At 43.5% G+C, this 14,079-nt stretch overlaps 1 pseudogene; it reads left to right on the top strand.

Annotated features, from left to right (window-relative positions):
• The window catches only part of LOC132888108 (sodium- and chloride-dependent GABA transporter 3-like), an 82,442-nt pseudogene that overhangs the window by 6,951 nt on the left and 61,412 nt on the right, over nucleotides 1-14,079 (top strand).

A 14,079-nucleotide genomic window follows, 5' to 3' on the forward strand; every position in this document is an offset into this window, starting at 1 on the left:
TCCAAGAGAGGCTGCTGGATAAAGGTGAAGATCTGACATTGGCTAAAGCTATTGAAATTCCCCAGCAATTCAAAATGTCACAAAAGCAGATGAGAATTGTTAGAGAGGAGGACTCACAAGTGTCAACAGTGGCCACAAGAACAAAGCACACAGCCTATGCTAATAAAAAGTCACATAGCAATGTGCAGACAAAGCCCATTCAGCAGAAACAGACAGGAAACAAATTCAAAAAAACTGCTTAAAATGCGGAAAACACCCACAACATACATGGAACCAAGGAAAATGTGCAGCTAAAGGCTCTGTATGCTCATACTGTCACAAACCAAGCCACTGGGAAGCAGTCTGCCACAACCGTAGCATGAGTTCAGTGAGCGCGGAGCCAGAGGACACACCTGAGGAAGAAATGCTGGACATAAACCTGACATGAGTGGATGTTCCAGTAGCAATTGTGGCAGATGACAAGTGGATTGTAGACATCAGTGTTCTTTCCTAGGAAGTGCAGTTTAGAATAGACACAGGTGCAAAGTGTAATACACTGACTTTGGACTGTTATCAGTTATTGATGCACACAGGTGAACTGAAACACTCCATCAAGGTGCTGCGCACCTATTCCAACCACAAGGTGAAGCCAGTTGCTGCAGTTGACCTCCCCCTGAAATACAAAGACTGTGAAACAAATGCAGAGCTGGAAATTGTGTACATTGTTCAAGAGAACGTGTTCAGCGGCACTTCAGCTGAGGCTCTTGGCCTGATTGTTCGGCTGGACTCTCTGCAGGATGGTGCAATCGGAAACAAGGTGAGCACTAACACTGAAGCCACTCTGAACCCAAACACACATGCACCAGTTGGACTGGAAGATTTTCCTGAACTTACAGTGGTGCTTGAAAGTTTGTGAACCCTTTAGAATTTTCTATATTTCTGCATAAATATGACCTAAAACATCATCAGATTTTCACACAAGTCCTAAAAGTAGATACAGAGAACCCAGTTAAACAAATGAGACAAAAATATTATACTTGGTCATTTATTTATTGAGGAAAATGATCCAATATTACATATCTGTGAGTGGCAAAAGTATGTGAACCTTTGCTTTCAATATCTGGTGTGACCCCCTTGTACAGCAATAATTGCAACTACACATTTCTGGTAACTGTTGATCAGTCCTGCACACCGGCTTGGAGAAATTTTAGCCCATTCCTCCATACAGAACAGCTTCAACTCTGGGATGTTGGTGGGTTTCCTCACATGAACTGCTCGCTTCAGGTCCTTCCACAACATTTCCATTGGATTAAGGTCAGGACTTTGACTTGGCCATTCCAAAACATTACCTTTATTCTTCTTTAACCATTTTTGGTAGAAGGACTTGTGTGCTTAGGGTCATTGTCTTGCTGCATGACCCACCTTTTCTTGAGATTCAGTTCATGGACAGATGTCCTGACATTTTCCTTTAGAATTTGCTGGTATAATTCAGAATTCATTGTTCCATCAATGATGGTAAGCCGCCCTGACCCAGATGCAGCAAAACAGGCCCAAACCATGATACTCCCACAACCATGTTTCACAGATGGGATAAGGTTGTTATGCTGGAATGCAGTATTTTCCTTTCTCCAAACATAACACTCCTCATTTAAACCAAAAAGTTCTAGTTTGGTCTCATCCATCCACAAAACATTTTTCCAATAGCCTTCTGGCTTGTCCATGTGATCTTTAGCAAACCAGATGAGCAGCAATGTTCTTTTTGGAGAGCACTGGATTTCTCCTTGCAACCCTGCCATGCACACCATTGTTGTTCAGTGTTCTCCTGATGGTGGACTCATGAACATTAACATTAGCCAATGTGAGAGAGGCCTTCAGTTGCTTAGAAGTTACCCTGGGGTCCTTTGTGACCTTGCCAACTATTGCACGCCTTGCCCTTGGAGTGATCTTTGTTGGTCAACCACTCCTGGGGAGGGTAACAATGGTCTTGAATTTCCTCCATTTGTACACACTCTGTCTGATTGTGAATTGGTGGAGTCCAAACTCTTTAGAGATGGTTTTGTAACCTTTTCCAGCCTGATGAGCATCAACAATGCTTTTTCTGAGGTCCTCAGAAATCTCTTTTGTTCGTGCCATGATACACTTCCCCAAACATGTGTTGTGAAGATCAGACTTTGATAGATCTCTGTTCTTGAAATAAAACAAGAATGCCCACTCACACCTGATTGTCATCCCATTGATTGAAAACAGCTGACTCTAATTTCACCTTCAAATTAACTGCTAATCCTAGAGGTTCACATACTTTTGCCACTCACAGATATGTAATATTGGATCATTTTTCTCAATAAATAAATGACCAAGTATAACATTTTTATCTCATTTGTTTAACTGGGTTCTCTTTATCTACTTTTAGGACTTGTGTGAAAATCTGATGATGTTTTAGGTCATATTTATGCAGAAATATAGAAAATTCTAAAGGGTTCACAAACTTTCAAGCACCACTGTACATGCACCACAGGCACCTTGCTAGGCAAATGCAGCATAAAGATTGACCCAGATGCAAAGGGCGTTGTGCATCCAGTGCGCTGACAACCAGTAGCACTCAGGGCTAAGGTAATTGAGAAGCTTAATGAGATGGTCAAGGATGGACACATTGTCAAAGGAGACCAACTGACAGAGTGGGTCAGCTCCATGGTCGTTGTCACACGTAAGGACAAGATAAGAATCTGCATAAATCTGAGTGACCTGAACAAGACAATTAAGAGGGAGCACTACCCCATGCGCACCACAGAAGAGGTCATATCCACCATACAGTACCTGGTGCAAAAGTATTCTCAGTTTTGGATGCTAAATCGGGCTTCCTTCAGATAGTTAGATGAGGCGTCATCCCTCCTTACAACCTTCAACATGCCAATAGGCAGGTTCAGATGGCTAAGACTGCTGTTTGGTATAAAATGCACACCTGAGATTTTCCAGCGCATCATGGACCAAATGCTCGAGGGCATTAATGGAGCCACAGGCATGATGGATGATATTCTTATAGCAGCGTCCACGATGAAGGAGCATGATGCGATCCTCCGCAAAGTAGTTGAGAGAGCCACAAGCTATAATCCGAAGCTTAATTTCAACAAGTGTCACATCTGCCAGTCAGCCTGATTACAGCTGATGGGTTAAAACCAGACCCAGCAAAAACTGAAGCAGTAAGGAGCATGCCTCCGCCAACAGACAAGGAAGGTGTCCGTCGCTTCTTAGGGTGTGTGACATACCTGTCAAAGTTTATTCCAAACTTAAGTAAAGTAGACACTCCACTATGGCAGCTCATGAAGAGCAACATTGAGTTCGCATGGCAGCAAGTGCAACAACAGGCATTTGACAAGCTCAAGCAGCTATGCTCCCCCCCTCAACTACTCAAGTTTTATGATCCAGCAAAGCCTGTTGAAATATACTGTGACACGAGCAGCATGGGACTAGGAGCCATGTTACTACAGGACGACCAGCCTGTCGCCTTCTCATCCAGATCGCTGACTGATGCAGAGACGCGCTACGCGCAAATCGAGAAGGAGATGCTCTCCATTGTCCATGCCTGCATTAAGTGTCACCACTACATATTTGGTAAACATGTCACAGTATACAACGACCACAAGCCATTTGAGGATATCTACAAAAAGCCACTGCTGTCTACTCCTATGCATATCCAGAGAATGTGCCTGTGATTACAGTGGTATGACATCACGGTGAGCTACAGAAGAGGAAAGGACATGGAGCTGCCTGACACCTTTTCTAGAGCACAGCTAGCAGACGACACGCCAGAGGCAACTGGCCTGGACTGTGTCTCCATGCTCAACTTCGTATCAGTGAGTGATCAGAAATATGCTGAACTTCAAGAATGCACAAAAGAGGAGTTAAGCCTTCTCCAACAGACAATTCATCGAGGCTGGCCGGATAATAGACGGGAAGTTCCTGTTCAGCCCTACTGGGACTCAAGAAGCCAATTAGCTGTATCTGACGGCATAGTGTATAAGGGACTGCGCATCATGGTGCCCCCCCACCATGCAAAGACACATGTTGGAACTCATACACGAGTCCCACCTAGGAATGGTGAAGAGTAAGCAGAGAGCATGTGAAGTGTTATACTGGCCAGGCATGAGCGCTGAAATAGAAAACATGATCAGAAATTGTTGCAAGTGTGCTGAAATCCAAAACAGACTTCCCAGGCAACCACTTATACCAACAGAGACACCAGAACTGCCATTTGAAGAGGTAGCCTCCGACCTGTTCGAGTTTGAAGGAAAATGGTATGTTGTACTTGTGGATTATTACTCAAAATACATTGAAGTGGATGAACTGAAAGATCAGCGCAGCCGCACTGCAATAGAGACTCTGAAAACTCAGTTCAGCAGACATGGCATCCCTGCCACCCTTAGGACAGATAATGGTCTGCAGTATTCATCGGAGGAATTCAAGGAGTTCTGTAAGAGCTATGGCATCCTGCATAAGACATCTTCACCACACACGCCACACTCCAATGGTGAAGCAGAGCATGCGGTGCAAACAGTCAAGAGGCTTTGGAGCAAAGCACCCGACAAACACCTTGCACTCCTGGACTACAGAACTACTCCTCTCGAGTCAGTAGGCCTGTCACCAGCTCAACTGCTCATGGGCAGGAGGCCTCGCAACAAACTGTCTACTGCTTGTGCACTACTTACACCCATGGCCCATGACCCTGTCAAAGTCAAGCATCTGCTAGACATGACCAAGCACACCCAGAAATTCTACTACGACAGCAAGAGAGCAGCCAAAACCCATACTGCCCTACAACCTGGAGATGAAGTCAGAATGGCTCCATATCCTGGAAGCCACAAATGGATGCCTGGTGTTGTAGTTCAGCCACACAGTGCTCCACGATCTTACATTGTGGACAGTGGAGGTAAGAACTTCCACCGTAACAACCAACACCTCCATGCCAGCACTACAGTCGCCAACCAGTCACGCCATGTGATGTGTGATGAGCCTTGGCATGAGACCCCTGGACCGCCTGCAGCAAAAGAGCAGCAGCCCCCGCCAGCTCCTCCAGAACTACACCCTTCATCTCGTGAGGTAGCACCATGCTCCCCGCGAGCCCAACCAGGTGAACTATATATCACCAGATGGGGCAGAGTTGTTAAACCGCCTGATAGACTGAACTTAGTTTGATGGACTGACTGTGTATCTGTTAGCACCTCAGTTCTACACTCAGGGACAGGTGTGGTAAAGACACCTGAAGGAAGTGATGTGCTGGTAACCTCTCCTTCCTAGTTAAATATGTGACCCCTCACCGAATCCAGGGACACATGTCGGCCGAAACGAATCCGAGATAATCGCAAAAGAAGCATTTTTTTTTCGAAATTTGTGATTTTTGTTTTTTTCTATCATGTGCAAGTTGAGATCTTGAAGAATGCAATCAGTATTTCAGATAATAGATTGTTTTGTTGGAAAAGCATACATTTTTTGTTGCAAATTGTCTCATTTTTGTCAGGACTGTAGCCTGCTGGGGGGTGTGGGTAAATTACCATATGTGCCATTCACATGATAATTTGTCTTTTTTTTTTTTTTTTCCGCGAATCAGCTGTATGATCCAAGTTGAGCGCATGGCTACTTAACTGCATACAGGCGTGTGATTTCACTATGGAATGAGTTACTAAACAGAGCGCATAGGAGCAAACAGACACTCGGTATTTACATCGGAGATCACCATTTCTAGCAAAAAAAACCGCAACCTCATTTTCCAGATTGAATGGAATACTTGAATGATCGGATGATACACGAACCGTTCTAGGATTACATTCCATTGGAGGCATTGGTGTGTGCAAGGCACCGTTTCTCTTTCTGATGGGGTAAGTTTATTAATCTAAGGCTGTGTGGTTATTTTTGCATGTAACGGAGAGTGTTGTGGTTTGGTTAAGCCTAGGTCACAACCGGACGTACGATTTTTTGGCCGTGTGATTTTTGGCGTTTCCCAAATCGCTGCGGGGTTTTTTTGTTCACGGAGAAAGACGCGTGTTGGCCGTAAGTTTGTCTTGCAACCTGAAAAAAATGTAAGCGCCCGTAGAGTTTGTTTTACATGACAAAGAACCTCTGCGGCCGGTCTGCGGCTCGAAAATCAGCACATCACACGCGCGCTCTCGTGCTTTTCACACGCGTGCTCTCGTGCGTTTCATGCGCGCGCTCCGTGCGTTTCTTGCGTTTTTTGCATGTAGACCGGCTGTAGGAGCACATACGGCCGGTTGTGACCGAGGCTTTATATGAAACTAGTGTTGTGTTAGTTGTGTCATCATTGTGCTATCTTTCTTTCTTACGGTGTGAGTAATTTTTCAACCACAAAACATTAAAGTATACTTTAGGACTTATTTTTGTACTTCATAATTGTGTTGGGCATACTTTGCATGGAAGGAAAATTGATGTGGTGATCTTTGTTTACATGAAAGTAGTATCGTGCTAGCTAGTAGGGGGTAGGGCTTTCCTTAATGTCATGCAAATGAGCACCATTATGTGCCCACCCTACACCCAGAGTAGCTGAGATGGAAAACTTTGAGGGCGATTTTCTCCCTTTTCTGTTTTAAGAAGTATACACTTTCAAAAGGCCACACATTCTTCAAATATTGTCAGATCTCCACATGGAAGGCATCATTGGAAAGCTTAGAAACTGTACTTTCTGAATCTGTCAATAACTCAAAATGCCCCCGGGCCGACATGTGTCCCTGGATTCTGTGATCTGCCACAATATTTGAGTTCAGTTGTTGTTTAGTTATGTCGGGGAGACAGAGACATTGGACACTACCAGGGCAAGCAGATTGTTTGTTCATTGAAAAAAGAAGTAAAGAGGAAATCAGCTTATTATCATTCTGTTATAAGGAAAAGAGAAATGAAAAGCAATTCACTGTTACATTTGTTAATACTGGCAAAGCAGTTGTTATAGCTTACACATAACACAGACAACAGTTTTGCTGAGGAAGGGAGATGTGATGTAATGTATTGTTGTTGTGAGTTCGCGTTTGTCTTTGGGCTTCCATAGCTGCCTACCTGTGTATCACTCTCTGCACCCTGTACTACTCTGTGTGTGTGCGCGTGTCAAGGAAGCAGTAAAATACAAGTCTTGTGCAACACTGGCCTTGTTACTGTGTTACGCTCAACATACTCAAAGTGAGTATATTACAGTTACTGGGTTTGGTTCTGTTTCTGTTCTGGTTCTGTGGATTTGTTTGCAGTGTTTTGTTCATTTGTTTTTGTGTTAAATTAAAATTAAAAGTTTGATTAAAATATTAAACAAAAGTAAGAATGCTTGCTTTTGTAACAGAACAAATACACAAAATTAGGCAATTATAAGGCTTCTCATAAAAACACTAAATGCAAAAGAGTTTATGAACACACAAAGCATTCATATTTGCGAAGTTAGGCTAAAGTATGAGGCTACAGATGATGATAAATTAAGAGCCGTTTAGGAGCCGAAAGAGCTGGCTCTTCTTTGGGAGCCGTGCCACAAGAGCCGGCTCTCTGAAAAGAGCCAAACTTCCCATTACTACTTTCTATACAGGGGCATTGTCATACTGAAACAGGTTTGGGACTCTTAGCTCCAGTGAAGGGAAATCATGATGTAACTGCAAACAAAGACCTTCTGGACAATTGTATGTTTCAAACTCTGAGGCCAGAGTTTAGAGAAGGTCAGATATGGGTTTAAATTTCAGGTGTTCACATACTTCAGGCCATACAGTGTACTTTGCAATGTTTGGAATTTTATTCCCTGTAGTCTGTAACTTAGTGGCTCTCTGTCCTCTTTCAGGTGTTGGCTATGCAGGCCAAGTGGCTGGACTGTATAGCTGCATCTGTTACTTCATAATCCTGGCCTGGGCACTGCTCTGTTTGATCTTCTCCTTCAAGTCCCAGCTTCCCTGGGCCAGTTGTGACAACATCTGGAACACAAGTATGTGCTCATACAAATATGAAATGGTACCAAGAGTGACTTAAATTGATGAAACTGATAATCTGCTCGCCTCACTATATTAGCAATGCTACATTTATTTGCATTTTCCATTTTTCTTAAACTGCTTTTTTGTGCTTGATGCTACTTTGAAGTTGAGTGAGTGAAAGCCAACCTCAGAAAAAAATTCTATACATTTTAGAAGATGAAAAAAAAAGGGCTCAGGTGGCAGAGTCTGAAGTTTGACATTGAACATGGATGTTCTTCCCATGTATGTGTAGGTTTCCATTTAACATCCAAAAACATTTTAGTACGTGGATTAACTACTCTAAAGTGTGCACTGATGTGAATGAGCATGCAAGTGATTGTGTATGTGATTCCCAGTAATTGACCGGAGTCCTATCCAGGTTACCTTGCACCCAGTGTTCCCAAGACAAGCTCTGGATTGACTGCTGCCCTATCCTAGGAAGAAAGAAAAAACCTTTATCATGTGCACACTTGAAAGAACTTAAAGAACTTTATTTAAGGGTGACACTAAATATCATAGATAATTTACACGTGGCCCTCTAAATAACTAAAATCACTAACAAAAAATAAATAAATAAAAAAGGGGGGACTCTAAAAAAGAAAAACTACAATATACAATTTGGAATTCATGAAAAATTTTAGCTAAGAAAAAAATTACTACAAATTACAACTTAGATTTCTTGAGGGCTGCACCAAAAGAGGCTAGCGATTTACACTCTTTAACGTCTCTTGGTAAAGCATTCAGATTTGCACCACTGAAACTGAATGTTCTTTCACCAAAAGAGTGTTGTATTTTTTGGCAACTGCAGGTTGCTTTGTGAAGATCTTGTATTTTTAGAGTGAATTGCCCCAAAGTTTTTAAATTTTGCTTTTAGATAATCCGGTGCAAATCCATTTAAAGATTTAAACATGAGATGACATTTCAAATGTCTGACTTGAACAGTAAAAGGTTCTATGTTTAGGGCTTGAAACAGTTCGCTGGAGGGATGGTCCCATCTTACATCACATATAATGCGAGCTGCACGTTTTTGTAGCATTAACATTGCGTTGTCATGTTTTTGGAAATTATCTCCCCAAACTGTCCCACACTAGTCCATGATTGGTTGAATTAGAGAATCATAAAACATTTTCCTTGCCTTGAATGTTAAATATTTTATTCTCTGGAGTAGTCCAATTCGTTTTCGTATCTTTTTAGAGATACAGTGGTGCTTGAAAGTTTGTGAACCCTTTAGAATTTTCTATATTTCTGCATAAGGGTGATTCTTAGACTACGGGCACTTTTATGTCCTTTGATCATATTTTATGAAAGAAAGAAAAAAAAGGAAATTTCACACGTTTATTGTTATCTTTACAATGAGAGTGTTTTAGGAAATTTGTACTGGTAGTGTATGATGACTTTTTCCACCTTTTTCAACATCATTATATATGCAAATGTTGCTGTTTTGTGGTTGTCCCACACCCAGACTTTTGATCTTCAATGATAAAAATTAATTGTAAAAAATGTTTTTTCTAATGTTTTAAAATGTCACTGAATAAAGTATCAGTAAAATAATCAAAACATAATTGGGGTATTCGAGGTCATTCAACTGTTTGTGTGTTTTTTAACCAAATGTAGTTGTCCCACACTATTGCTGCAATTTCCACCACAACACTGTAATGTCCCTTTAAAAGGTTTGTATGAAAGATTGGGTAGTTTCTGTGGAGATGAACAGTGACACCAGAGAACATGTCTGATATGGAGGGAATTTTGACTTCATCCATCAACTTTTGAAGAAAAGCCAAGGTAAATATAGGTTGAAATGAAAATATTTTTATTGTATGTAATTTCCAAACATGCCGTAACGTCAACTGAGTTTGTAAATAAGTTGTTTTTTTAACGCACATAGATGTATTTTGCATGCACAAAATGCTAGATACCACTTCTTAGCTAATATAAGATGTTAGTGTAGATTTTTCCTCAAAAAACTGTAGGATTGTAATTTCCACCACCGTAATTTCCACCACATTGCATTCTTGGGTGGAAATTACAATGATGTGGTGGAAATTACATTTATGCATACAGGCGAAATTCTTAGATCCCCATACACTGCCTTTGCTCTCTCACACACTCATCTCATGCTCTCCCCACACATTCAGCCTATGCACACACTTCACACACTCAGTCTACTCTCCCCCATCACATCCTGTCCATGCTCTCCCACATCCACATCACTGAATGCTCTCTCACACCACAGACACGCATAGACCCCAACTACCTCATGCCCCTTCACATTACCCCACTCATAGCTCACTTCTCACTGACACACACAAAGTTCATGGTGCCCATCGCATCCAGTATAGTCCATGTTGTCCCACACACTCCATCTCCCTTTCACAGAGAGCCCATGTCCAGGCCAACCACCACGGCAGTGTACCCACACACACACACACACAACGGCATAAGGAAATTAAGATGGCAGTAAAGAAAGAATGGCAAGGAATCTGCAAAATTTGGCCTTGAATTACATTTACACACACACACACACACACACACACGCGCGCTCCTCGCTTAGCTCAGAAAACTGTGAGTAATCAGAATGTTTCAATATCTCATCCAAATGTCTTCAGGTTTACTTGATTGCAAGTTCACATGATGGCTGTGTTGTGACGTTTTCTTTCTTTATTGTGAATACTGTTCCCAGCCCAATGACTTGTGTTCTCATCGTGACAACTCCAGCCGTCGCCTTATTTTGTTTTTTTGTTTGTTTGTTTGTTTGTTTTTAGTGTTCCTGATTAACCATTCACATGCCAACAATGGTCATGCTCTCTTGGCCAACAATGGTCATGCTCTCAGGACAAACCTCCCTCTCTCTGTGTTCAGAATACTTTTCATGATACTGTCAAGACTACTGTTTGTGAACGGTTTCAAAATACTGTTCATATTGTATGCAATATATGATATGAAATGTATATGAAGTTGTTGTTGTGTTGATGTTACGCCACCAGATGGCGCCAGTTAGCTATGCCTATACGATGTACTGTACAGGGAAGTGGAGGAGTAGTTGAAGAAGATAAAGATGGAGAATGTTACACCACTGCGTTCTTACTGCGTCCCTTTCTAGTTACTACTCTATTACTACAGTTTACATAGTCTACTTATTCTACTACCCCACATTATAACAAATTGGCGACGAGTTTCGTTCCCACTACTGCAAAAATGGCTTCTTTTGCACCTTTTTCTACGCCATTTTTACAAAGTCCGGGTGAGCCTGCATTGCCTTTCAACACGTGGAGGAAAATGTTTGATAACTATCTTCAAGTGGTGGTGACCAATACTGGATGGCCGGACGCTCGCAAGCGTGCACTACTCCTTCACTGCTTGGGAACTGAAGGACAGAGACTCTTTTAGACGTTGCCAGAGACAGGTACTTCTCTTGAACATGCATATGCTGTGCTAGAAACTTACTTCACACCGCGATGGAACATAGTGGCAGAACGTCATGCTTTTAGAAAGCGTGCACAAGCTCCGCATGAATCAGTGCTACAGTATGTTGCTGCTCTGCGAGACCTAGCCTCAACCTGTGAGTTTGGATCAAACACAGATGAAATGCTACGCGATCAGCTAGTGGAATACATAAGCAATCCTTGTATACGTGAAAGACTGCTTCTTGAACCTGACTTGACATTGCAAAAAGCAATAAACCTTGCCACACAGATCGAAGCTGTGGGTGAGCAAGCTAAACGTATGGCCACTGATAGCTCCGGCGTGCCTGTGCAAGCTGTGTCTGCTGCTCCGACTTCCCGCCATCGCCGCAAGCCTTCGGGGAAACTTTCTTCTGCTGTTGCTGCCGCCCCTCGTTCCACTGCATCTCCTGCTCATCGTCCTCCTGTGCCTTCACGTTCATCCAGCCGTACTTGCTATCACTGTGGATCTGATCAACACCTTGCCAATGACGCCTCCTGCCCTGCTTCCTCAGTTAAGTGCAAGAACTGTAATAAGGTTGGACATTTTGCCCGAGTGTGTCGTTCTGCTCCAGCACGCTCTGTGCGCGAAATAGACATTCCTGAAGTGCAAATCCTTTACCTGCAGGAGCATACTGCGTCTGATAAAATTAAGTGCACAGTTGACATTGAGACTGTAACTACTGCTCCAGTGCCTGTTAAGCTCACAGTGGATTCAGGATCTTGTGTCCATCTTGCCTAAATGTATCTACAACAAATTATTCAAACATGAGAAATTGCTACCGCCTACAGTTAAACTGGTGACCTACTCCCGTGCTCTGATCCCAGTTATTGGCTGCCTTCCTGTTACAGTGTCCTGGAATTCTGCAAAATGCCAGTCCTCTCTGTTCATTGTGGAATCTGGTACTGCTCTCCTCGGAATGGACTTGATCAATGGACTGAACCTGTGCTTCAAGGGCTCTACTGTCCAACCTCCTGCTTCTCAGCCTCCTGCTCCTGTCATGACTACTGCTCCTCTGCCTCAGACCACCCTTGGCTGCGCAACAGGCTTTGTACATAAGGTAAAAGTGTCTGAGAATGCAACGCCTGTGCGTCAGAAATTACGCCGCTTACCCCTGTCCGTGCGACATGCTGTAAGTGCTGAAATACAACGTCTCCTTCATGCTGGTGTGATTGAGAAGATAGATGCATCTCCCTGGGTCTCCCCAATCGTGGTTGTACAAAAGAAGTCAGGCAGAATCCTTATGTGTGGATCTGCGGGAGCCCAACAAAGCTGTTGTTGTCGATTCCTTCCCTCTCCCACACATCGACGAGATGTTAGATCTACTGCATGGAGCTATTGTATTCTCCACCATTGACCTGGAGAGTGCTTACTTTCAACTGCCTCTTCATGAGGAAAGCAGAGATTTGACCGCCTTTATTACACACGAAGGACTGTTTAGGTTTTGCCGTGTCCCTTATGGTCTGGTGTCTGCGCCCTCTGCCTTTCAGAAGATGCTTGCAACAATTCTCAAAGGCCTGCCAAACGTTGCAAACTACTTAGATGATGTGATTTTGTGGGGTGATACACAAGCCAGTCATGATGAAACCCTGAGAGCTGTCCTGCAACGCTTGAATGATGCTGGACTACAACTTAATGCTTCCAAATGAAACTTCAACAAGGCCAGTCTGCGTTTCCTTGGCCATACAGTGACTGCAGATGGCATTCAGCCAGATGAGGAGCACATCTCTGCAGTGTTACATGCTCCAGCCCCTACTGATGCAGGCAAGCTACGGTCATTTTTGGGTCTCCTGTCATGGTACAATAAGTTTATTCCCAACTTTGCAACCATCGTCGAGCCTCTACTTAGCTGCATTCGTCAGGACAGTGACTTCAGCTGGTCAGACGATGCACAAAGTTTTGAGACTGTGAAAAAGCTCCTGGTAGATAGTCCAGCCCTAGCTCTGTTCAACCCAGACCTGGACACAATTGTATCCACTGATGCCTCCGAATATGGCCTTGGTGCTGTTCTCTCACAGATTCAGCCCAACCACACTGAGCGTATAGTTGCATTTGCCTCCAGAACTCTGACTCCTGCTGAACGCAAGTATTCGACAGTTGAGAAAGAAGCCCTGGGATGTGTGTGGGCTGTGGAGAAATGGAGAACATATTTGTGGGGCCGAAAATTCACCTTGCGTACTGACCACCAGGCTCTGACTACCCTCCTGACCACCAAAGGAGCTGACCGTGCTGGTATGCATATTGCGCGCTGGGCTGCGCGCCTGCTCTGCTTCTCCTACGATGTTGCCTACTTGCCTGGTAAACAGAACAATACCGCTGACTGCCTTTCATGTTTGCCTCTGCCTGCCGCTGCTGCTGAACAGGAAGTTGAACCTGAGTTTGTTGCCATGCTGTCTGCTGATCACCTGTCTGCTGTCTCCCCTGCCGAGTTTGCTGCTGCATCTGCTTCCTGTCCTGAACTCTCTGCACTGCGTGCCCAAAGCACTGATGGTTGGCCTCCTTCTCCTGCTGCTGTGAGTACAGTCACACTCCCATACTACAAACTGCGCCATGAACTGTCAATTCAAGATGACTTGGGCCCAATCCCAATTCTAATTTCTACCCCTCCCCCTCCCCCTTCCCCTCCCCCTTCCCCTTGAAACTGAGCTACAAGGGATAGGGCTTGAAATTCAACCCTTAC

This window comes from Neoarius graeffei, chromosome 6, assembly GCF_027579695.1.
Source record: "Neoarius graeffei isolate fNeoGra1 chromosome 6, fNeoGra1.pri, whole genome shotgun sequence".
NCBI lineage: Eukaryota > Metazoa > Chordata > Actinopteri > Siluriformes > Ariidae > Neoarius > Neoarius graeffei.